We start from the raw sequence: 26293 nt of genomic DNA, 5'->3' as shown, positions 1-26293 counted from the left end.
GAAACTTGCGAAAGTCTAAGGTATGATACGGTATCTAGCATGTATGAATTCAAAAATTTGAATGAAATCATATCCTTGAAAGATTGACTAAAAGACACAAAGATGAGCAAAGGAGTGTTTTTGCAATCCTACACAATGAAGATATCTCATCTTAGAGATCAGTTCCAAAGAGTTGGGGAATATGTGCCTGACAGGAAATTGGTAATTGTGACTCTAAGAGGTCTCCCTCCTATTTGGGAAACCTTCATTACTAATATAAGTAACAAAAATTTCCTCCCATCATTTGATGAAATTGTTCGAAATCTCAGTCAGGAAGAATCAAGGATGATATCAAGAGGAAGGATTAAAAATCATGAAGAAGGAGAGCCTGATGCATTCATAACTCATGACAATAAGAAGAAAAAAGGAGAAGGAGGTCCATCAATTTCAAGAAATCATCCTCCTCTAAATCCAAAGAGAAGAAAGGAATTTTTACACTTCGAATGCTACAATTTTCATAATAAAGGCCACTATGCTCGATATTTCCCCGAGAATAATAATGTATCATGCTACAATACTAGAAGCAACAACAACAAGTTCAATGATCAAAGAAGGAGAGGGGACTGAAGGAATAATCACAATGCAAGAGACGAAATAAGAAGAAGATATTCCCCAAGTGATCATGAAGAATATTGTCGTCCACAAAAGAAGTCCAAATTCTCTAGGTATGAAAGCAATGTCACGAATAAATCTAAATATATTATTATTTCTTCCCTTACTAGTTTATCTCATCCATATTCATGGGATAGTTGGTTGATTGATAGTGGGGCCACTTATCACTTCTCTGGTTATAACAAATTTCTCTCTAATTTGGTAGAGAGGGAGTCTAATTTGAAAATAATTCTTGGAGACAACTCCACTAATCTTGTTAAAGGTTTTTGGTCCGTCAAATTCATTTGAATTTGGGAGAAACTATCTTTTTCCATGATGTTATATATGTGTCAAGGTAGAAGAAGAATTTGGTATCAATATCTTCTTTGGAAGACAAAGGGATGAGGGTTGGCTTCATCAAGGGGAAGGTTCTTACTTGGTCTGTTGGATCACCTATGAGAGATGCATTCACATTAGGATCAATATATGAAGGACTGTACAGGGTTACAAGAAGACCACTTCTAGCATTGGTCCATGATACTAATCATCTAAGTGAGCTATATCATCGAAGATTGGCCCATCTACATTATGATGATCTTCTGAAATTGGAGAAATTGGTCTCAGGGATTCCTAAGGTTCAAGTCCATCATGATGGAGTATGTCTAGGTTGTCCCAGTGGAAAGAAGACACGTGGATCCATTCCCTCTAGTGAGAATAAGACAAATAATATCCTCCATTTCATGAATTCTAACATATGTGGTTTGATGCCCGTGCATTATATTGGTGGCCATCTCTACTATATCACCTTCATGGATGACTTCTCAAGAAAGACATGGATATATTATTTGAAGCATAAGGATGAAACCTTCAAAATTTTCAAGGAGTTGAAAGCTTTGATAAAAAAGCAAACAGGGAAGAGAATCAAAATATTCAGGTCTGACAACGGTGGAGAATACGCATCAAAGGAATTCATTGATTTTCGCAAGAAGGAAGGAATTAAGAAAGAAACAATTGTTCCCTCTACTCTTGACTAGAATGGAGTCACTGAAAGAAATAATAGGTCCAATATAGAAGTTTCCCATGCCATGCTCCATGACCAAAAGTTGTCGAATTGCCTTTGGGGAGAAGCAACAAAGGTTGTCGTATATGTTCAAAATAGGGTACCTAATCAAGCATTGGAAGACCAGACCCCTTAAGAATTATTTACAGTTGTCAATCCCAATGTTGGTAATCTCCATATATTTGGTTTCACTGTATACTTCCATGTGACAAAGGACAAAAGAAACAAGTCGTAAGCCTCGAGAAGGGAAGGTACATTTGTTTGATATTGTGAAAATTCTATAGAATTTAGAATATATATTGATGGTCAAAGGAAGGTTGAAATTAGCAAGTATGTTACATTCGATGAATATGTCACCCTTGGAAAAGTAAGGGACCTTCCTTCATCTCATCCTCCTAAGAAGAATGATGATATGGATATTTTAGAAGGTCCTTTCATGTCCGAATTTCAGACAAATATTTTTGATGGTCCCATGGAGCCCATCAATCCCCTAATTCCTCCTCCATGTGGACCTCCCGCCAGGAATAGGCCACTTTAGAGAAAGAAACAAGCCATGTAGGGACCAGGGATATGTTGTAGCCATGAGAACTATGATTCAAGTTGAACCTCCCATATTCAAACAAGCGATGAAGGAACAAGTTTGGAAAGATGTTATGGCCGAAGAATAAAAATTGATTATGAAGAATGATGTATGGGATGTTGTGCCAAGACAAAAAGGGAAATATTTGGTAACTTCAAAGTGGAAATTGAAGATCAAGCATGGATTTTATGGTAGCATAGAGAAATATAAGGCAAGGTTCATGGCTCAATCATTCTCCTAGAAAGAGGGAGAAGATTATGATAATATATTTGCACTTTTTTCTCAATATACAACCATTCGTTCGATATTTTCCCTTGTCACAAGTCAAGAATGGACCCTTCATCGAATGGACATGAATACTAAATTCCTCCATGGCATGCTACAAGAAGAAGTATATTTTGATAAGCCACAAGGATTTGAAGTAGAGGATCGAAATACACATGCTTTCAGTTTAAAGAAGGCATTGTATGGTTCGAAGCAAATCCCAGAGCATTGTACACCCGCATAGACAATAAATGGTGAAGTTGGGATTCACAAGAAGCAATGCCAATTTCAACCTCTACTTAAATGTAGTCCAACATATGTCATTGATTTTTGTTTTATATTTTGATGAGCTATTCTTGATAGGAAGTGTGCCCTGATCATCGAGTGTAAGAGGGATCTAGCCTCTAAATTAGATATGTAGGACCTTGGTGTTGGAAATAATACTGAGAGGGGGGGGGGGGTGAATCAATATTATCACATTAATAAAACTTTTTCATTTCCATAATCAGATTCATATATGCTACTTCCACAACTCCTTATGATTAAGTTAATTAATCTTCAATGAGTGCATTAGAACTTTATCAACCATATTATCAGTTAACAAATGCAGTAACATAGAATAGATCATCACACATAAGGCACACACATGAACACCATGATATAAGGTGGAAACCCAATGCGGGAGAAAACCACCTGTTGCAAGTCATCTCAATCTTCTTCTTAATAAGAAAATCCTTTTACAATATTTTGTACTGGTGCAGTCTTATACCAGCATGGGAGCTACAACCCCCTTTACTCTTGTACTAGCCGATCCATTTACTAGCACGCAGGCTACTACCTGCTACAATGCTCCAAAGATTTCCTTTAGCTCTTGTACTAGCTTAGATACTAGTACGTAGGTGCTGACCTACAATCTTCTCTCCTCCAGGTACCACGTTTCATCAATTTTCAGAATGGATACACTAAAGCACAACACATAATCTGAAAGGCCACATTTCATCCAATTTTCATACTGAACCCAACAACAACTTTGAAGCTCATAATCAAACAACCTTCTGAATCACCCAATCACCAGATCCATACATATACAATGATATTATGAGAGTTATCAACCAGATCTAGTACATCAGATCACATGAAGATAAGTCATTTTAAACCGATCCAAAACTGAAGTTAATCATAATCATTCACTCAATTACTGCTGTTATCTGAACATAATATCAAAACCAAACCTCACTTCAACAACCCAGATCATAAAAATGATAAACAGAGATTTTAAGAGAAGTAAGCAGCTTCACCCATGTACTGCCTGCTTACGTAAGCACCCTGCTCAACTTCTCGCCTGCTTACGTACGCACCCTGCTCAACTGCTCGCCTGCTTACGTACACACCCTGCTCAACTGCTCGCCTGCTTACTCCGCTCTGTGTCCATTGAACTGCCTGCGGACCTCCGCACCTGCAACCCTTCTGTGCCTGCGTACTGGCGCACCTGAAACGCTTCGTTCCTGCGTATGTATGCACTTTTCTTTCACTGTACCTGCGTACCTTCAGGCATAGATGATTTCAAGACTTCAAGAATAACCCAGACAGTCAGATCTACAGATCTGATCATGCACCGAAGAGATCTCAATCCATCAGTAGATTCGCCTTATTTAGATTTCGACATTACTCCCAAGAGATCATCATATTTCAGATCTAGCTCTCATAAGATGTTCAACCCAAGCACGCACTTAAGCCAAATGATTTCCTTGCTTTATATAGGAAAGGTCTTCCTTAAATCATGGATCAATACCACGAGCCAACACCATAATAACACAAAAGCGTCGGCTAAATACCAAAGGTTAAACATAAGAAACCCCACGTGTGCTTTTCTCTGCCTTGAAATGTGTGCACTGGGGGTACGCACCTCCTGAATGGGATAACTACGGGTATGTATGCACTTTATGTAACACGGACCTGCGTGTACGCACCTTATGCAAGGTGTACCTGCGTACCCCTTATTTTCTTCAATATTTGATAGCTGATCATCAATCTCTGCTGCTGACTTGAAGTACTGTGATCTATCACCTGAATGGGTTGCCAGCAAGGACAACACTTTAGCCATAATGCCAACAATCTCCCCCTTTGGACTTGATGGCAAAGCTTACTAAGAACTTGCCATTTGATTCCTTTGAGCTGTCCTGCATCTATGTATTATGTCACATCTGATATCTCTTCTGTAGATTCATCTGAATGTATTTAAGTGAGATGATCTTCTATGAGAGGGTTGCCATCAAGTACAACACATGCATCATAATGCCAACACTTGGAATCATGCACTACTTTCTAGGCCATGAGGTGTGGCAAAGGCCCAATGGGATTTACTTTCACAAGGGAAATATGTTGTGAAGATGCTAGAAAATTTTGGAATGGCAAAATGCAATTCATTACACACACCAATGGAAATGAAATTCAAGAAGTTATGTGGAGAAGATGCAAGACCCAATTTGGGGAATCCATCCAAGTATAGACAGTTGATTGGGGCTCTAATGTTCCCAGTGAACACACCCACGGGGCTTTGGATTGACTGTGAATGGGTGCGATGTTAAGGCACTCCTTGCTATAGGTCACTGGCTCAAATCCCCGTGGGTACTTAGGTTAGTCTTAACTAGAAAAAAAATGTTCCCAGTGAACACTCGTTCAGACATATGCTATGCAGTGAATACATTGAATCAATTCATGACTGAACCTTCCCATGCACACTACATCGCTGCGAAACACGTTTTGAGACATTTTCATGGGATGATCACGCTTGGTCTTAGATATTATATCGGAGATGTTTAACTTCATGGATACACCGGTGTTGACTGGGAAAGAAATGTTATTGATAGGAAAAGTATGTATAAAAGGTGTTTTAGCCTTAGATATTCCAAAATATCATGGATGAGCAAGCATCACAAGTCTATAGCATTGAGTTCCGCCATAACAGAGTATATTGCCACTAGCGTGGATAGCTACGAAGCAGTTTGATTGAGGAACATCTTTGGATACTTATTTGAGCATATCCTAGATACTACAATGATATGTTGAGAAAACAAGAGTGGGATCCATCTAGCATAAAATCCCATATTTCATGACAAGTCCAAGCACATATATATTTGATATCACTTCATTCGAAACATGGTGCAGAGAGGAGCTCTTAGACTCCATCACATATTGACAGATGAGAAGATTGCAAATATTCTCACCCAGGCTTTTTCAAAAGAGAATTTCTTGTTCTTCATAGATAAGCTTAGACTGATGGATTTGACCCCTCCTAATAAGGGGCATCACTTATCGAGGACACTGGGCCAACTCTAAGACTCTCCCCCCCTGTTTGAGCTCACAAGGTGTGAAATTGAGATAGAGGGCTCCTAGGGTTGAGGAATCTTTGGAAAATAGTGTATGATCCCTATTTTTTACCCATAAGGTTGGAGATTTTTCTACCCTTTATTCATCTGTGCAGAGTATACCTGAGTTGGCATCATTCCCATAAGTTGGTCTTGTTGGGATTGTCCCACCCTCTTTGGCCAATAGATTGAAGAGGCTTGGGGGAATGTGATCCTTACCTTTTGGTAAGTCAGTGTTGTTGGGAAAAGTATCTATTCAGAACGCCCCTATCCCACTCTAAGGTGTGACAGTGCCTTAGCAACAAACAAGGAAAACTACTTGAGTATTCTTCTTTATGAAATGTCAACGAAGAGGAAGGATAAACTAACCTGTGTCTTGCGCTAGTTTGTTGATCCAATCGCTCCTCTCTTCAATAGCTCCCAGCTCCTTGCTCTCTTACCAGCCTAGCTTCACCAAATTCCTGCAAGATCACAGAAGAGAGAAACTACACGAAGATATAGATTTACATTCATAAAAAGATTAGGATCAGATTAAGCTAAACATGCAAATATAACAAAACATCATTGATACACAGCATGTAGGAGAAACTCAAATAGTTTTATTGATAGAATAAGAAAGTCCAAGAGGAGATACAACCAAGTGAGTCCCGATCCAACATCCACCTCCCAGCAAAGGAATCCCTTCCTCACCTCCAACAAAGCATAAATCACCCAATGCACTAATCTCAATCTCAAACCAACAACAATTCTCTGCAAAGTACAAAATTCCAGCCTCCTGGATCTCTGGGATGAGGGATCCATATGTAGATGTAAGCAGAGAGGATGAGTCAGCTTATGTTTTGACTTGTGGCTTCTCTCTGTCAGTTCTTGCTTCCACTTGGAGACTGAGAGCCTCTTACTCATAACTGGTCGAATTCAGTGAGGCAAGTGTCATTGGAGAAGATTCTGGAAGCTTCCATTGTCTCTCCACCTCGTCGAATGACTCTGCCACTTGTCATTTTCCGCTCAACGCACCTGGGTAGTGCATTCAAGTGCGTTGGAACGCACCTAGCCAGTGTATTTGGGTGCTTTGCAACGCAGGCAGCTAGTGGAGCATCTGAATTGATCCTGATTTGACAAGTTCTGAGTAGTTTCTGGTGGAGAACTTCTGGGAGAAGCTGTCATTGGTTGACCTTGTCCCTTTAGGGGCAGGAACAACACTTTTAGGGACTTTGGATCCCTTGGATTATGGACATTTCATGCTTAGAGTTGTAAGGCACAAAAATGTCTATAACAGTTGCCCCCTAAAGTATGAGGCCATTCATCGGTTGAAATGCTTTATTAGGAGGATCCGAAGTTCTTTCAATGTCGGGAGGAGACCTGTAATAAGATACAATACAATACATTATTTTTCATACTGTTTTCATGATCTAGCTGAGGCAGGCATTCCCATGCTCAGCTTTATAAATTCATTTTATGTACACAGGACAGACAATCGTCTGATGGAAGACTGATGATTTTGATGAAGTCATCATCCTTTTGGTAGGATGATTATCTGTGCTGCAATGCTGTACATGTCAATGTCTTTATTTTTCTTGAATATATATCGCAACCCGGATGGATGAAACTAGATCCGGGGTCTTCAATCTCGTCCGATCTTCACTCTAAGTACAAGTCGATCCATGTGAGAAATGTTTTGAAGTCGAACATGGAAAGACATCGCTTGATTACCAGTCAATGATGTAAACTGTTAACAAGCGCGAGAGGAATCACCGATAATGATAATGACCCTCAAGGTACTGCAGTACAATTCACGTGGTGTGAATAAAGGACTTGGCGTCGAACACCACGCAAAATCTTTCGGTCGAAGGTCATTGATGTATACCTGTCGGCGGAAGTGAGAAACTTGCCATTGAGGCATGCAAGCTTCAAAGTACTGAAGGGGGTGTTCCTAGATCAACTTCTTGGATAATGAGCTGATGTCGACAAGAATCGATCCATCAAAGGAGGGCCTTAATGAATCCCACATCAATGACACGGAACAGAGCAAATGATTTTGATGGAGGTGAAAACGATCTGATGATATATGGTTCAGGGTGGCGGTCATGAAAGAATGAAGTATAATGTATGGTAGTGGATGGGACACGGTTGACTTCTCTGGATGACTTCTCTTGAACATATCGGCGACACTTATATGATGGATTGGTAGCATTTACCCCAAAGGTGGATGGTATGGCGAGACCATGGTGATGTGACCGGTGAATGAAACAACCCAACCTGACTCAGGCCCGGAGTGGAAGTGTCATGTTCAAGAGCGACTTGCTACCAATAAAGGTTCTTTGAGTTTCTTCCCAATTTTTCCCCAGTCATTGCTGACCAATACCTCTTTATTTTTTTCAAGCTTGAGGAGGATAACATATGCTTGTTCTATAATTTGCCCTTCGGGCAAACCCATCGCTATGTTTTAACGGGCCTAGCGATAGTGAAACTCGTTCTCGTCTAAAGACAAGTTTGTCGCTATTAATGTTTTTAACGAGTTTAACGACAAGGATAACTCGGTCCTTTTCATTTTTAGAGAGTCTGAAAAGGTACGTAAAGTTAACTCCGAAATTCTTTTTTCGTCATCTAATCCCTTAAGTCCGAAAAAGTATAAAACAATACAGAAGGGATGAATTTTCGGTAGTTTTAACGAGCCGAACAAAACAAGCGCTCAATCTTTTTGTGCAATAATCCCTCAGGTCCAAAAAGATTAAAATATAGAGGAGGGATAGCTCTTCCTATCGCTTTAACGAGCTGGAAGGCCAAAACTCGGCAATCTTTTCATATTTTACGAGTCAAATGAAAAGAGCTTAAAGAAGACTCGTCTTTTGAGGAACGAGTGATAAAACGGGTAGCAGCTGATTCCAGGTAAGGGTTGGAATTTTCCAATCACGGCAGTGTCACAAGGATGGCTAGTGAAATCACTCTTTGCAGTTGTTCCTCAAAATGGGTAAACAATCAAATGGAGGTGAATGATCGGCCAATGGAAAAGTGGAGGTGACGGTGCAAACACGACCAAGGATTTAATGGCTGATAATGTTACATTCACGGTGGTTATTTACCGGAGGATAGTTGATTTTTTAACGAGCTTAAACGCGGGTTGAAACACTTGCTCGATCTTATGTTTATTTTTTAACGAGCATGAACTATGCGCTAAAACTGCTCGATTATCCAGTCATATGATAAGAATGTCTCATGTAAGATGCCATTTTTTATGGAGCTTGTGCCTTACAAAGCTTTGCCCCGCATCCTTTCGTTATGCAAGTTCGGAAACGACTAATCCTACGAGTTTAAAGGGTTAGCCTACAGGTTTAAAGGGAGGACCTAAAAATTTTAAAAAATAAATAGCCGCCCCTTGCTTGCACTCCAAAAGGTTTGCATGCCCCCAGGTATAAAATACAATTTCAAGGTTACCCCTCAATTTACAGACAAAACATTTGTTCTATCAGGAAAGGCCTACCTCTTTCAGGTTACCAAAGATTGTCTCATTCGCGTAGCAAACAAAACACTTCTCCGGCGATGTTTACCAAGATAAACAAAGGCGAGTGACAACGAGCGCCAAACACATAACTTTGACAAGAGAATCTTATTTTAGAATAACCCCTCTTCCAATCACGGACGGGGTACAGACTAGTCATATTCTCCCGCGGAAGCCTACCTTATACCCGAAGTTTTCCTGCCGAAGCAGACCAGGATGCATGCCCCCTGGGTTCCAATCATATCCCTCCGAATTACTCGCGCTCATCGGGAGGACAGACCGTGGGTTGAGACATTTCTTGCGTGAAGAGACCATTTAGGGATGGTATATGACTATTTGTGATGCGTGATCCGGGAAATGAAAGCTGGTCTACGAGCTTGACCACTCTTCCTTCGTGCGAAAAACACATTACTCTAAAGAGTGAGGAGACGATGGCTCCCATGCAATAAATATAGTCTCGTCCAAGGAGTAGGTTATAATCCAAGGGTCCTTGAATGACCATCACGTTCATTTGAACGGTCTTCCCTTTCAATGTTATGGGCACATTGGGGAGGATCCCTAAAGGTCGACTGGTTCCTTTATCGAAGCCTGTCATATTTCTCATCTCAGGCAAAAGCGATGGCGAACCAAGCGCTTTCCAAGCAGTATAGGAAAGGATACTCACAGAAGCCCCCTCATCTATGATGGTACCAGCCATGACCATTCTATATATTTGGACGATAATTCTGAATGGTATGCTTACTGGTAAACGGGGTCTGCCTAGTTGATTCTAGTCGAAGGAGACAACTAGGTTGCTTGGAGGTGGGACCGAGAATACGGCCGGGTACGGCTCTGACGAAATTCCTTCCTGTGATAAAGGAATGGGTAGGTTGCCCCCATGTTCGTCGGAGTCTGTGTTGATGAAGAGAATTTGGACGGTGTCATCCTTCTTCTCCTCAGTGACTGTATCATTCAAAGATAAAACCTATGAAGGCAAGACCAGGTCAACTGCCACCTCGACCTTTTGACTTTCGTCGGGTATGGATTCAGCTGGTTCATCTTCAATGACCGGCACTTCAGCTGACCATTTGAGCGGGCCAGCTGGATTTTCAACTAACGAAGGACTCAGCAAGAGTAACGGTGAGACCGGATGATCATCGAAAACTCTTTTAGCTTCGTCTAAGAAGGGACAACGGTGGATGGCGTGATTGCCTTCGCACAGTTTACAAGGAGATCTAGCACTCCCTTTTTTTCTTGGTACTTCACTTTCGCTAGTTGACGGTGTGCTTTCAACATGGCTATCAGAGGTTGACGCCACCGGATTGTGCAAACGGGGAGACCAGTCCCTTAGTATCTGAGGGATGCAGGGACAATCTCTGTGAAAGTGGTCCCCCTTGCAAATGACACATGGCGATTTAGGCCTGGTTAGTGTAGTGTGTGGATTTTCGTTAGACGACACTCGTTTGCCCCCATTCACTTTTGGCTCCTTCTTCTTCTTCTCTTTCTTCTCCTTTTCCTTCTTCTCCTTAGGGACTTGACTTTTGGCTTTGCCAGCGCTATCAAGCGAAGAGGAAGGAGGAGAGGAAGAATTGGAGGAAGTGGAAGGTTGGTGGGTAACTCTGGACTGGTCTAACTGCTGATTCGACTATTCAGGAATAGTGGTGTTCTGAACGACATTGGTTGAGAAGAGCCAGACCGGCAAGCCAATTGTCAGTCCTGGAAGCGACAATGTGGCCATATGGGGCGCACCAACATCTCCCCAAGAGGAGAAGGGACTAGGATTTCCACCAAGGGGAATTCCTTGGTTGGTAGGCTCCATTTTCTCAACCTAAAGATCAACGTGGGAAAAAGGGTATGAATATTCCGTTTAAAATAAATTTTAACGACGCTTGGACACAACTTGCTTTTTCAATTTTAAAGAGTCGAGAAAAAGAAAAAGATGACTCTAGTCTCCTTTGATTTTTAATGAGCCCGAAGTGACAAGTGCTTAGATGGACCTTTTCCGTTAAGGAGTCTGAAAAGGAACGAAAGGGACTGCTCTGGAGATCTAGGTAGAGGGTGTGCCAAACCAATCGCAAAACCGCAGAATACTTTTTAAGGTACGGGTGGTCAATCTTCCCGAATGCTGTGTTCAGTGCATTGCGGTCAGTAGGGCGGCCGACACGGCTTCCTATGGATAAAGGTTTTATGCCTATATGGGTCTCCCAATATATACTCGACGGTACGTGGGAGCACAATCCGTACTGGCACTTATCGTCTCTCAAGAGGAATCACCCAACCATCAGTGAGGCCGACAGTCACCAGGCTTTACGACGCCGGAACACATCTCTAGCCTAGACCACTATGTTGTGCGTTAAGTTACAAAGCGTTGTTAAGTTCATTCAATTTATTTTAGGTTGATCTTTCTTAGAAGTTTGCCTTTTTGGATCACCACGAGATGTAGATACAATTCCTAAATGCAGTCTAAAGATGATAAGCAAGCTTTTATCTCTTTTCAACAATGAAAATCCTAGCTACAAGGGGAAAAGAAAGACACAATCTTTTCTCAAAGAGCATAGAGCACACTGTAAATGCACTTTTCCTAAATCAAACCATACAAACTATCAATATGCAAATGCACATGTGCATGTATTTGTTTTCACTTTCTTAATATTGATGCCTAAAAAGAAAGCTGTTGTACAAATTTGAATTCGATTTCAAGTGAAAACACAAACAAGTTTCTTTTTTAAATCAAAAAGACGATTACGACACTTTATGATTTTGAAGTAAACACTTGTTTCGACACTAGAAATTCACAAATTCCAACCAAAAGACAAAAGTAAAAGCGCAATCAACTGTCAACAACAAACAAATTTACTCCTAAGATCAAAACGACACTTACGACAGGTCTAGATCTAAGGGCGACAGTATGACTAGTTTACTTTTGTAATGGGAAACTGCAAATGATGTAACAAATACACAAAAACAAATACAGTTTCTTTTATACAACTGAGGCAAAATTAAGGCAGAGAAAAGGGGTTTTCAGATAGGTACACACACTGATAAGAGGCTGCAAAAATCAGAGATAAAACTGAACAAAATGAAACAAAGAACCACATCTGCACTGGGCAAAGGCTGATCAACGCACCTGTTGCACAGAGAAACTGAATTGCAGCGCAGGTAGCCCTCTCGAGACCTGCGTTGAAATGCAGAACCTCTTCACAGAGCCTGTGCTGAAGTAGAAACGAGAATTTTCTCTAGGTTCTGGGTCACGGTTTGCAGTTTAATCTATGGTTTTTGGTTGGATAAAAGCTATCAGTAAGGTACAATTAGAGGGATGATTTAAAGGAGGACTAAGAGCTATCACAAAGGGCAGTTAGAGAATTTGTGGATCAGCTGTTCAGATCATAAACAGGCCCAGTGAATGGAATAGAGTAGCAGATCTCTACTTTGCATTTGTAAATGGCAAATGCAGTTTGATTCGCCACTCCTAAGTTTATGAGAAGAGCAACAATAGAAACACAAATAAACTAACTAGATACGCTCCCCAGTGGAGTCTCCAATTTGTTGTTGGGAAAAGTATCTATTCAGAACGCCCCTATCCCACTCTAAGGTGTGACAGTGCCTTAGCAACAAACAAGGAAAACTACTTGAGTATTCTTCTTTATGAAATGTCAACGACGAGGAAGGATAAATTAACCTGTGTCTTGCGCTAGTTTGTTGATCCAATCGCTCCTCTCTTCAATAGCTCCCAACTCCCTGCTCTCTTACCGGCCCAGCTTCACCAAATTCCTGCAAGATCACAGAAGAGAGAAACTACACGAAGATATAGATTTACATTCATAAAAAGCTTAGGATCAGATTAAGCTAAACATGCAAATATAACAAAACATCATTGATACACAGCATGAAGGAGAAACTCAAATAGTTTTATTGATAGAATAAGAAAGTCCAAGAGGAGATACAACCAAGTGAGTCCCGATCCAGCATCTACCTCCCAGCAAAGGAATCCCTTCCGCACCTCCAACAAAGCATAAATCACCCAATGCACTAATCTCAATCTCAAACCAACAACAATTCTCTGCAAAGTACAAAATTCCAGCCTCCTGGATCTCTGGGATGAGGGATCCATATATAGATGTAAGCAGAGAGGATGAGTCAGCTTATGTTTTGACTTTTGGCTTCTCTCTGTCAGTTCTTGCTTCCACTTGGAGACTGAGAGCCTCTTACTCATCACTGGTCGAATTCAGTGAGGCAAGTGTCATTGGAGAAGATTCTGGAAGCTTCCATTGTCTCTCCACCTCGTCAAATGACTCTGCCACTTGTCATTTTCCGCTCAACACACCTGGGTAGTGCATTCAAGTGCGTTGCAATGCACCTAGCCAGTGTATTTGGGTGCTTTGCAACGCAGACAACTAGTGGAGCATCTGAATTGGTCCTAAATTGACTAGTTCTGAGTAGTTTCTGGTGGAGAACTTCTGGGAGAAGCTGTCATTGGTTGACCTTGTTCCTTTAGGGGCAGGAACAACACTTTTAGGGACTTTGGATCCCTTGGATTATGGACATTTCATGCTTAGAGCTGTAAGGCACAAAAATGTCTATAACAGTCAGGTACCTCGCCCAAGCTCAGATTATGATGTAGGTGTTCTACCACGTGACTCTTGAGAGTCATTGTTGTGAAGATCATTAGAAAATAGGATGGGTTTAGATTTTCTCCTCTATATCACCTATTGTTCGATATGGTGTCAGATATATTTAGCTCCCCCATGAGATTCTAGGTTGAGATGTACTCCCTGGTGTGGTTTTAGATTGAGATATGCTCTCCAATAATGTAGAGGGTGGTAGTGTATCTCCCCAATGATAATTATTCCTTAGATTCGAGAATGTTTCAAAAGATAAAGTTGATTAGACATGGGACATGATATCACGACAGGATATACATGACATATTGATCGATGGTCAAATATTGACAGGTGGAATTCCCCCTAGTTGAGAGAGAGTGTTAAAATATGCAACTATTGTGAAATTTCAGTTTGGATAGCTCATTTTATGGAGATGATGATTTCATTGAATTAATATTTTCTATACGACCATAGTTGACCTAAAGATCATCAAATCTGGATAAGGGAAACTTTACTTATGAAATAAATACCACATATGCACCTTTGAACAAAGTCGGCCCTAAAGAAAATCAGACAACCTTGGAATCCTATAAATACAAGTGACATCAAGATCAATTGGATATCATCAAGAATATTCTTATTCTATTCTTGATTGATTGGCCTACAAAGGTCTAAGATATGAATGACAACATAAGTTCACAAAAGTATGCAATTACAGGGTTCGATGCTGCATCTGTTTTAGGATTTTTGGAATACAGTCGTAGGCACGTCACAGGGAAAATTCAACCACAGTCGTTGGGTTACAATAATCAAGGGTTTTACTAGAAGGTTCAAGTCACTCACACATCTCCTCCTACATGCGACCAGGAATTTTGACTCATATTTGACCAAAGTCTGAAGTTGACCGTAGTTGAACGTAGACAGGAAAAGTTGTCTCTAATATATTTTAATGCTAGAAACATATATTTGAATGTTGTTGGGCCATTTTGATACAAATTTTGTATTGGGATCATTTTATTCTCTGTTTAACATTTTATGACAATCTAATAGAAGAATAATTTCAAATGGTTTCCCCCCACGTGGGGTTTTTCCCTAGTGTTCGACGAAATGTGTTGTTTCTTGTTGATGTGTTGGTTTTATCCACTGCCATTACATTTATTTCTCTATATTCAATTACTTTTGATGAATGAAAACACTAATTGTAATTGGAAATATTGCTAATTGAAGCATTGATTTGGGCTAAAGTAATAAATACAACATAGAACAATCTGAAAATTTAACAATATGTAAACTACAAATAAGTTTTGTTCGATTTTATTTCTTTTGAGGTTATCTACAAGACCTTAAACATACACACACACACATATATCTATATATGTTATATTTGTTGCATATTTTACAATTGCATATGAAGCATGTGTGTAACTCTTTTTATATTTTATATCAAACTGACACATGACATTTATTAATAACATAAAAAATAAAAAAATAAAAAATTGTTGTTCATAACCTAGATCTAGTTGAATTTCCATTTTAAGTAATATAATATCATATCAACTTGGTTAAATTATTAATGGATTAAATTTTAGATCATATTCTTAAAAATAAAACATCCTCAAAGTTTGGAAAACATTGTTTTTACAAAGGCTCAAACAAGCTAGATAGATCGATCAAGCTCAATAGCTCAATCAAGCCCCTACTTAACCATGTAAATGTCTCAATCTAGAACTTCCTAAACCCTCAGTCAAGCTATTTGAATTTATAATTTAAGCACTCGATCGAGCTTCTGAGTTCCTAACAACAACAATTTATAACCCCTTCTCTAGATTTCTAAGCAACACCATTTTGTACCCTAGTGGACTTAGGGTGAAATTTGTCCTTCAATGGCGAAGTTGATCATGTTCAGTTGATGAAGGAATCCTCTATCCAATGGAATATGATTTTTACATTTTCAAATTCATATGATATTTTTCATATAATTTATTTTAAACATAATGCTTGAATTTGTTTTGCACAATTTCAAAGAGACTGAATAAAAAGTAAATAACATAAAATATACACAATGAAAAAAAAAATTAAAAATAGCATTATATTCATTTATGATTCCTCATCAAAAGGTTACTCTTGGTTTTTCAAGTTATTTAAATAGTTGAACAAAAACTTATGCGAACAAATGTGTTTGAAAAATGCAATTGAAATATTACTTCAACTTCGAAAAATAGTAAAAAATATAATTTTTCATAAAACAATAAATTTTTAATATGAAAAACTTAGTTCTCTCCATGTATATCATGCTTTGTCTATATATATATATATATATATATATATATATATATATATATATATATATATATATATATATATATATATATATATATATATATATATATAGACTACATTATGTTATGAGAACACACACATACCTCTTAAGATGTGTCCAAATTTGCAAGGAAAAGCATCTCATTTAATGGAAAATTGAAAAATTATACGACACTAAAAAAATTTGCAAAAAAAATCATTAGACAACAACATAATTCTACACAAATTGTATTTTTACTCCAAATCAAAATTCACATTGCTTATATGAATTTTGTGGGCTTCAATTGAATAAAAGAGTAAAATTTTGAAATTTCATCTCCACATTTGGCCCAAAAGTGTATTCCATCTTCATGCATTCACCCTGATGTGAAATTAAGATAGAGATTTTCAATATCTCCCTTATTTTATAGAAAATATAATTCATTATTTTAGTACCACAAAAAAATGTCATCCTTATCTTTGTTGAAAGTCAATTACTTGTGGTTATTATAATTCTCTTCAATAAAGTGTTTGTGCATGACAAATTTTAGAGTTAGGGTTGTTGGAAATAATACTGAGAGGGGGGGTGAATCAGTGTTATCAAGAAAATTATTTTTCATTTCACAATCAGTTTTGTATATGCTACTTCAGTTAGTGAAAACTGTGTATATATGCAACTCCTGTTAAGGAAACTAGGTTATAGCCTGCAGAATTATAATTTAATTTATTCTTTGGATGTTGATCATTAATATGTGCATCAAAACCATATAAACAGTAAAACAGAGCAGATAGTCACATACAAGAACACAAGATATAAGGTGGAAACCCAATGTGGGTGAAAACCACCTGCTGCAATTCGTCTCTATCTTCCATTAATTAGAAACTTCTTTTTACAGTGTTTCTGTATTGGTGCAGTTTTATACCAGTTCGTAGGCTTCTACCTAGAGAAGGCTACAACCTTTTGTCGTTCTCCAGCTTCTCTTGGAAGGGAGCTACAACCCCCTTAGCTCTTGTACTAGCTGAGGTAATAGTACATAGGTGCTGACCCACAGAAGGCTACAACCTTCTCTTTTCTTCCAGGGCCCACATCTCATACATTTTCAGATTGGATCCATCAATAACATCAATCAACATCAAGTATATCTGCATCAACCAAACTCCTTTGCACCAACCAAAACTGAATCAACCAATCACTTCTCTGAACGTTGTAACCAGAATACAGTAACAGTAACCGGAAACCAATCCTGAACCCATAACACTACAACAATAAACAGAAGTAGCTAAAACATATTTTATGATTCGTACTCCACTTCAATATGTAGAATCTGCGTGCATACGTTGCTGTATTGAGGCAAACCTACGTATACGCGTTTTGGAAACACATGACCAACGTGTATACACGCCTTTTCTATGCAGAACCTACGTACAGATCTATAAAAGATAATTTACCCTTTTCAAATATTGAGACATTAGTTATACCCAGATTATCAGATTTATAGATCAAGTCATGTGCCAAATATAACAGATCAAAATCACACAAAGATACTTCTCTTCAAGCCTTAAGATCTTGACCCATCAATAGAACTTATTCTTCTCCTTGCGCTCAGGTTCAGATCTAGCTATGCACCTTAACCCAATGACCAGTATTCTAGATCTTTCTCTTCATAAGATATTCAATCCTTGAGTGCCTTTGCCTAATGATCTCCTTCCCCTTTTATAGTCTTAGGGCTTACTCAATACCATGGTCCAAAACCACATAGAACAAAAACTTGGGACTCAATACCTAGGTTCAACACATCAAACGAGATACCATGGTCCAAAACCATAGGTCCAAATACCAAGGACTAAAAATATGTTTTCCCACATGTACGCGCTTTTCCTTGCATGGAAGTGCATGCATACGCATACGTGAATTTTGATAGTCGATCCCACGTGTATATGCGACTTCGTCAAAGGGAACCTGCGTATACCCTTTTTTTCTTTATTTTGAGAGCCTGAACTGTGATCTGTCATTTGAGTGAGGTGCCATCAAGAACAACACCTGTGTCATAGTGCCAACCTGTGTCATAATGCCAACAATCTCCCCCTTTGGACTTGATGGCGACCCCAAGTCACTCAAAGTCATTCTCCCCCTTTGTCATCAAGGGAAAAGGGTTGTGCTCCCCTAAGTACATGCTAAATTCTCCGCTCTGATGTGTTGTCCATGCTCCCCCTAACTGTAGGTAAGGTCTGCAAAAAGATGTTCTACAAGAAGGAACATAACTCTATACATCATAAATGACCTTCCTATCACCAAAGACTCATACATACAACCATCTCCCAACCAAGTGGGGATATACCAATATTGACTCATCCACCCAGCCAAGTGGGGATACACCAAAAGTTTACAGACGATAAACAAGAACATTACATCATCCATCCCAGGCATAGTGGGGAAACAAGATAGGTCATTACATGACCTTGATAATAAAATAAATACATGACATAGAGACTAAGAGTCTAAGACAAGACTATGATAGTCATCAGCAACTAAAATCAGCAACATCTGTCAATCATCATTCAGACTGGAAACCATGATCTCCCTCTACACCTGTTCCACCTGAAAGAAAAAAAAAAACTATGAAATTGAGCCAAGATCTTCTAAGATAATGCCAACAATGCATTATTAGAAGTATATGCTCCCCTTGAACCTGTGCCAGATGGTCTCTGTCTGACCCATATCAGACTCTTTTCATCTTGAGTTTGGCCCACTGTTTGTCTTCAAACCAACATATACAAGATTATATCCATAGAAACCGGCGTATGTACGCAGATATGCTTCATGAAACTTGCGTACAACAACTGTTCTCTGAAACATATAATTTCAACAGCAAGATGATACATCAACTACTCCCAGCTTCTGTCGGAGGTATTCAAATGTCTCCATGGGCAGAGGTTTGGTGAATATATCAGAAACATGTTCCTTGGAGGGAAAATACTCCAATTTGACCTTTTTTTCAAGCACTTGTTCCCGAAGAAAATGATATTTGATAGGTATGTGCTTGGTCTTCGAATGCATGAATGGATTCTTTGAAATATTGATTGTACTTGTATTATCACATAAAATGGAGATAGGTGGAGTACAAGTGATTTGAATGTCTTGCAAAGTTTGCATCATCCAAAGGAGTTGTGTGCAGGAAGATGCAACCACCACATATTCTGCTTCAGCTGTAGATAATGCAATTGAGCTTTATTTCTTGCTGAACAAAGATACTAATCTGGAACCCATAAAGAATGCACCACCACTAGTGCTTTCTCTGTCATCCACACTTCCTGCCCAATCTGCATCTTTATATGCATGAAGTGTGGATTTGTATCTCTATGATACCATAAGCCATAGTTTTGAGTTCCTTGAAGATACTTGAAAATTCTTTTAACTGCCTGAAGATGAGTTTCATTTGGATTTTCTTAAAATATTCCTACTATTCCCACTGCATGCATGATGTCTGGTTGGGTACCTTTTAGATAGAGCAGACTACCAATCATGGATCTATAGGTTGGTTGATGTACTCCTACTGATTCATCATTTGCGCTATGGCTGCATCCTGTTACCATAGGGGTACATACTGGCTTCGAATCTTCCATCCCATATTTCTTCAAGATCTGCTTGAGGTACTTGGTTTGTGATAGAAAAATACCATCTTTTTTTTTGGACTTGTAAACCAATAAAATATGTGAGCTCACCAAGCAGGGACATTTCAAATTCTTTTTGCATCACCAAGGCAAAGTTTTGACTCATGTCTTCTTCATTGCTACCAAAGATGATATCATCAACATACACAATAAGTATTAAAAACTTATCATTGTCAATTTTTATATATATATTGCTATTTGTTTATCCTTTTGAAAAATATTGTTGATGGAGTTACTTATCCAAACAATAATACCAAGCCCTTGGAGCCTGTTTAAGGCCATAGAGAGCTATTTTGAGTCTGCATACAAGTTTTGGATCATTTCCAAGGATAAACCCATCTGGTTGCTCAATATACACTTCTTCTTCCAAGTCTCCATTCAAAAAGGCATATTTCACGTCCATTTGATATATTTTGAACTTCTGAAAGCTAGAAAGAGCAAGAAACATTCTTATCACTTCAAGTCTAGAAACTGGTGCAAAAGTTTCTTCAAAGTCTATACCTTATTGTTGAGAATACCCTTTACCAACAAGTTTGGCCTTATTTCTAATAACATCTCCATTTCATTCAGCTTATCTTTGAATATCCATTTTGTCCTATGACAATCTTATCATTTGGCCTAGGAACCAACTCCCAAGTGTTATTCTATTCAATCTGCTCAAGTTCTTCATTCATGGCCTTGACCCAGCATTCATCTTTGCATGCTTCTCTTACATTTCATGGTTCGACGGAGGAAAGAAATGCTAGATAACTTGAAGATTCTGTAATAGTTCTTCTTATTTGAACACCTACCTCTTTCTGCCCAAAAATTTGAGTCTCTGGATGATTCTTCTAGATGTACCTGGATGGAGTCTTTTCTTCTACCCTTATCTCTTCTTTTGGTGCCTCGTAGGTTTCTTCTTCATCATTAGTCTGATTTGAGGTTGAAGGATAGTCATCTTCATCTTCAAAATCTTTAGTTTTTATCTGCTTTGAATTGTCGCCTACTTCAGCAACCACTTCATCAATACTTTCAACAATTTTTCCAAGTATTTTATTGTAACACTTATATCCTTTACTTCAAGAAGAGTAACCAAGGAGATTGCCTTCATCTGCTCTAGGTTCAAACTTGCGAAGGTTTTCATCAGTCCTTTTTATGTAACATTTGCTTCCAAAAATTTTGAAGTATTTTACCGTAGGAGTCTTACCATCCCAAAGTTCATGAGGAGTTTGAGTGCTGTTTAACCGGACATTTGTTTTGTTGAGAATAGTAACGGCAACAAATGCAACTTCAGCCCAGAAGGTTGCAGGAGTTCCAGACTCATCAAGCATAGCACAAGCCATTTGTTGAACCATTATGTTCATCCTTTCTACCACTCCATTTTGCTGAGGATTCCTTGCAGTAGAGAATTCCCTTCCTATTCCATGTTCTTCACAAAAGTCGAAAAAATCATCTGAGGTAAATTCCCCTCCTCGATCAGACCTGAGACATTTGATTTTGCAATCTAATTCATTTTCAACCAAGGCTTTGAAAGCTTTGAACTTTTCGAAAGCTTCGTCTTTATGCTTTAGAATTCCTATCCATCACATCTTGGAAAAGTCGTCAATGAACAATATAAAGTATTCTTCTCCTCGAGGTGACTTTTTCCTTGATGGACCACATAAATCAGTATGGACAAGTTCAAGTGGCTTACTGGCTAATCCTTCCTTTTCAAGGAAATGTGTTCTGGTTTGCTTACCAAACTGACATGATTTGCATATTTTATTTTTTGGTATTCTGATGTCTGGAAGGTCGTGAACACCCTGATATTTGAATGTTTTTTTTATCTGAGGGAAGCTTAGATGCCCCAATCTTCTATACCATAGCCAGTGTTCATCCTTTTTTCTTAGATAGCATTTTTGCTATGCTCCCTTGAGTATGTATAAATTATTTGGAGTTCTTATGCCTTTGATCATTTTTTCTCCTGTATCGAGCTCATGAACAATACATCCATTTGATCGAAAGACTACCTCATTTCCTTGATCACACATTTGACTAACACTCAATAGATTATGCTTTAAGGCATCAACATACATAACATTTCCAGCTTTGACCTTTTCTTTTAACATAACAGAGCCTTTACCTTTTATGAGAGCAGGGGTGTCATTTCCAAATGAGACCTTCCTTCCCTTTTCTAAGGCACTATATGACTGAAGTTTTTCTTTATCACCTATCATATGTTTCAAGCATCCACTGTCGATGTACCACTGATTTTCTTGTCCTTCTGTATATAAGGCTATAACACATATTTCTGGTTGTGGTTCTTTCTTTCTCCATGTTTTGGTACCCAATGAAGCTTGCTCCTTCTGAGATGGTTGTTGAAACCTGCTTCTGCATTCATAATCTTCATGACTGAAGTTGTTACAAATAGAGCATTCTATTTCATTTTCAAGAGAAGAAAAGTTATTGTAGGTCCTCTACATGATCCCAGTCATGATCCTTTGATTTGTATTTCTCAAGTCATGATGGTCTTGTGGGCAACACATTGAGCAATTTTGTGTCCAAAGTTATGACATGAAAAACATTGGCCACTGAAGAAATTCCTGCGATTATCAAATCTACCGTCCAAGTGATTGTAGTTTCCATTGACATTCATTATTGAGGCAAATTGAGAATGGTTTACCTATGGTTGGTTGTAGCTTTTGTTCATCCTTGAAGTAGATTAACCCTGATTTACTTGGTGATTTTTGTTCATCCTTGAAGTAGATTGACCCAAATTTACCTAGTGATCTGCTTTATACCTTTGTTGCCGATTGTCAACCTGTTCACTTCTCCTTGCTACATCAAGATAACTCCTGGAGGTGGATGGACTTTGAGCTTAAGATGCTTCTTCAGTATATCCAATACCTGTCTTTATTAGAGGATAACACTACACTTTGATAATCTCATCTAATGTTTTAGATCCTTTAGCAAATCTAAGATTAAGAGCTTTTATTTTCTTAATATCTTTTTTAAGTCCCACAATTTCACATTCATACTTTTCATTATGTTTTTCCCTTTCAGCAAGTTGGAATGTCAGAGTATCTATAATCATACTCTTTTCTTATAAACAAATTTTAAGTTTATAAATTTCTTCATAGAGATCATCTTCATCTATAGCATCCAAGAAATCATCACCTTCAAAAGCCATCAAAAGTCTATAATCATTACTGTGTTCATCTTCATCACTATTTGAAAGTCCATCGTTGTCTTCATGTGTATAATAGCTTTTCTTACTTATACTCTATTTTCTATTCCATTTAACTGGCTCCTTACCTTTACCAAGCTTATCTTTGTGTGGACATTTCATTGCATAGTGACTGACTCTTCCACAAGCAAAGCATTTGAAAGGTAGCTTGCCTTTGAATCTTCCAGAACCCAGTTGAAGGTTTTTGACAAAGTTTTATTCTTCATCTCCTTCTGTCATATGTCCTGACTCATTGTTTTCTCCTTTGAATGTGGCTTCTCTCATGTCTGATGGACCCCATTTTCTCATTTCGAAAGCAATTAGGATTCTGTGCAGCTGTGACATGGTAATACTCTGAAGATTCTGCTTTTCTTCTATGGCAGAAACTTTTGATTCAAACTTAGAAGACAAAGATCTTAGAACCTTTTCAATCAAAGTAACTTATTTTATCTCTTCAACCAAGTTTTTCATGCGATTAACAATCTCATCTATACATAAGAAATAATTAGCCACACTTTCATCATTGTGCATTTTGAGAGTTTCATATTGAATTCTCAGAGATTGTAGTTTTGCACATTTCACCTGATCGTCTCCTTCATAGCTCAGAATGATCTTGTCCCATATTTCTTTAGCAGTTTTGACCTGCATCACCTTGACGAATTCTAAATAAGATAGACTCCACAATAAAGTATTGACAGCTTTTGCATTTGTTTCATACTGCTTTTTACCAGCCGTATCTATAGGAGTTGTTGATGGAAATGTGTATCCTCCTTCCATGATATCCCAAACTTCTGTACAAAGAGATTGAAGATAGGTTATGATTCTTACGTTCCAATAGACGAAGTTCCTCCCATCAAAGTTTGGTGGCATAATAGATGCCTCCTTTTCATAGTTGCTCATGATGATAGATCTTCCTTCAAGTGATCAAGATTCTTTTGAAGGACCTACTCTGATACCAATTTTTGGAAATAATACTGAGGGGGGGGGTGAATCAGTATTATCAAGTCAATTATTTTTCATTTCAAAATCAATTTTGTAAACGCTACTTCAGTTAGTCAAAACTGCATATATATGTAACTGCAGTTAAGGAAACTAGTGTATAACCTGCAGACTTATAATTTAATTTATTCTTCAGATGTTGAACATTAATATGTGCATAAAAACCATATAGACAGTAACCAAGAACAGTAAAACAGAGCAGACAGTCACACACAAGAACACAAGATATAAGGTGGAAACCCAATGTGGGTGAAAACCACCTACTAAAATTCGTCTCTATCTTCCTTTAATTAGAAACTTCTTTTTACAATGTTTTTGTACTGGTGCAGTCTTATACCAGTACGCAGGCTTCTACCTGCAGAAGGCTACAACCTTCTCTCATTCTCTAGCTTCTCTTGGAAGGGAGCTACAACCCCCTTAGTTCTTGTACTAGCTGAGGTACTAGTACGTAGGTGCTGACCTACAAAAGACTACAACCTTCTCTTTTCTTCCAGGGACCACATTTCATAAATTTTCAGAATGGATCCATCAATAACATCAATCAAACATCAATTATATCTGCATCAACCAAACTCCTTTGCACCAACCAAAACTGAATAAACTAATCACTTCTATGAATGTTGTAACCAGAATACAGTAACAGTAACAAAAAACCAATCCTAAACCTAGAACACTGTAGCAATAAACAAAAGTAGCTAAAACATATTTTATGATTCATACGCTACTTCAATATGTAGAACCTGTGTGCATATGCTGCTATATTGAGGCAAACCTGCGTATACACGTTTTTGAAACACCTGACTAGCGTGTATACGTGCCTTTTCTATGCGGAACCTGTGTACAGATCTATAAAAGATAATTTACCTTTTACAAATATTCAGACATCAGTTATACCTAGATTATTAGATCTATAGATCAAGTCATGCGCCAAATATAACAAATCAAAATCACACAAAGATACTTCTCTTCAAGCCTTAAGATCTTGACCCATCAATAGAACTTATTCTTCTCCTTGCGCTCAGGTTCAGATCCAGCTATGCACCTTAACCCAATGACCAGTATTCTAGATTTTTCTTTTCATAAGATATTCAATTCTTGAGTGCCTTTGCCTAATGATCTCCTTCCCCTTTTATAGTCTTAGGCCTTACTCAATACCATGGTCCAAAACCGCTTAGAACCAAAACTTGGGACTCAATACCTAGGTTCAACACATCGAACGAGATACCATGGTCCAAAACCATAGGTCCAAATACCAAGGACTAAAAACAAGTTTTCCCACATGTACGTGCTTTTCCTTGCATGGAAGTGCGTGCATACGCATACGCGTATTTTGATAGTTGATCCCGCGTGTATACGCAACTTCATCAAATGGAACCAGCATATACCCTTTTTTTCTTTATTCTGAGAGCCTGAACTGTGATCTGTCATTTGAGTGAGTTGCCATCAAGAACAACACCTGTGTCATAGTGCCAACCTATGTCATAATGCCAACAAGGGTTAAAAGTCAATGATTAAATTTAGACATACAGTCATTTAGGATGTCAAAATTTACTATTTGGTTACATATTGGGATGATATCAGATATCAAACATCTATGACACTATTACGAAGCTCATCAACACAAGTAATTCAGTTGGATTTTAGCCACATCATTATGCATTTAAAAATTATTAGATATTAATAATTATAAATATTGATTACGTAATACCTCTATCTGACCCTTGTTTTGTATATGTATGTATGTTGATATTGAAGTTGGGGTGTCTCTAGAAGTATCTGCATGGTCACACCGGTGGGTCGAGTATAACATGGTAAGGCCATTATACCGATGTAAATAATGTAAAATAATATTTAGGCTATTGAGTCAAACTTTGGACTATTAGGTTGTTGAGCTAGAGTTTACATTATGAGGCCCACGTGCCCATTTAGTGATAATATAAATGTTAGATATGTTTTTCGAGTCACTGTGCCCATACATTTATGTCATTATTGGAAGTGGCCGAAGGGAAAAGTTTGCAAATAAAATGTGATTATTCATATTATAAAGAAAATAAGGCTAGCTATGGAGCCCACTCGATGGAAAGAGTATGGGGGGAGTAACTCCATTCAAAAAAGGCAACAATTGAGTTCTTATGGTAGCTAGAACACCCTGGGGCCTACGT

Source organism: Pinus tabuliformis, chromosome 3_2, assembly GCF_031772625.1.
Source record: "Pinus tabuliformis cultivar Carrire ecotype Pingquan chromosome 3_2, CPIR1, whole genome shotgun sequence".
NCBI lineage: Eukaryota > Viridiplantae > Streptophyta > Pinopsida > Pinales > Pinaceae > Pinus > Pinus tabuliformis.
The sequence above is the reverse complement of the archived record's forward strand: the minus strand, read 5'-3'. Positions refer to the sequence as shown.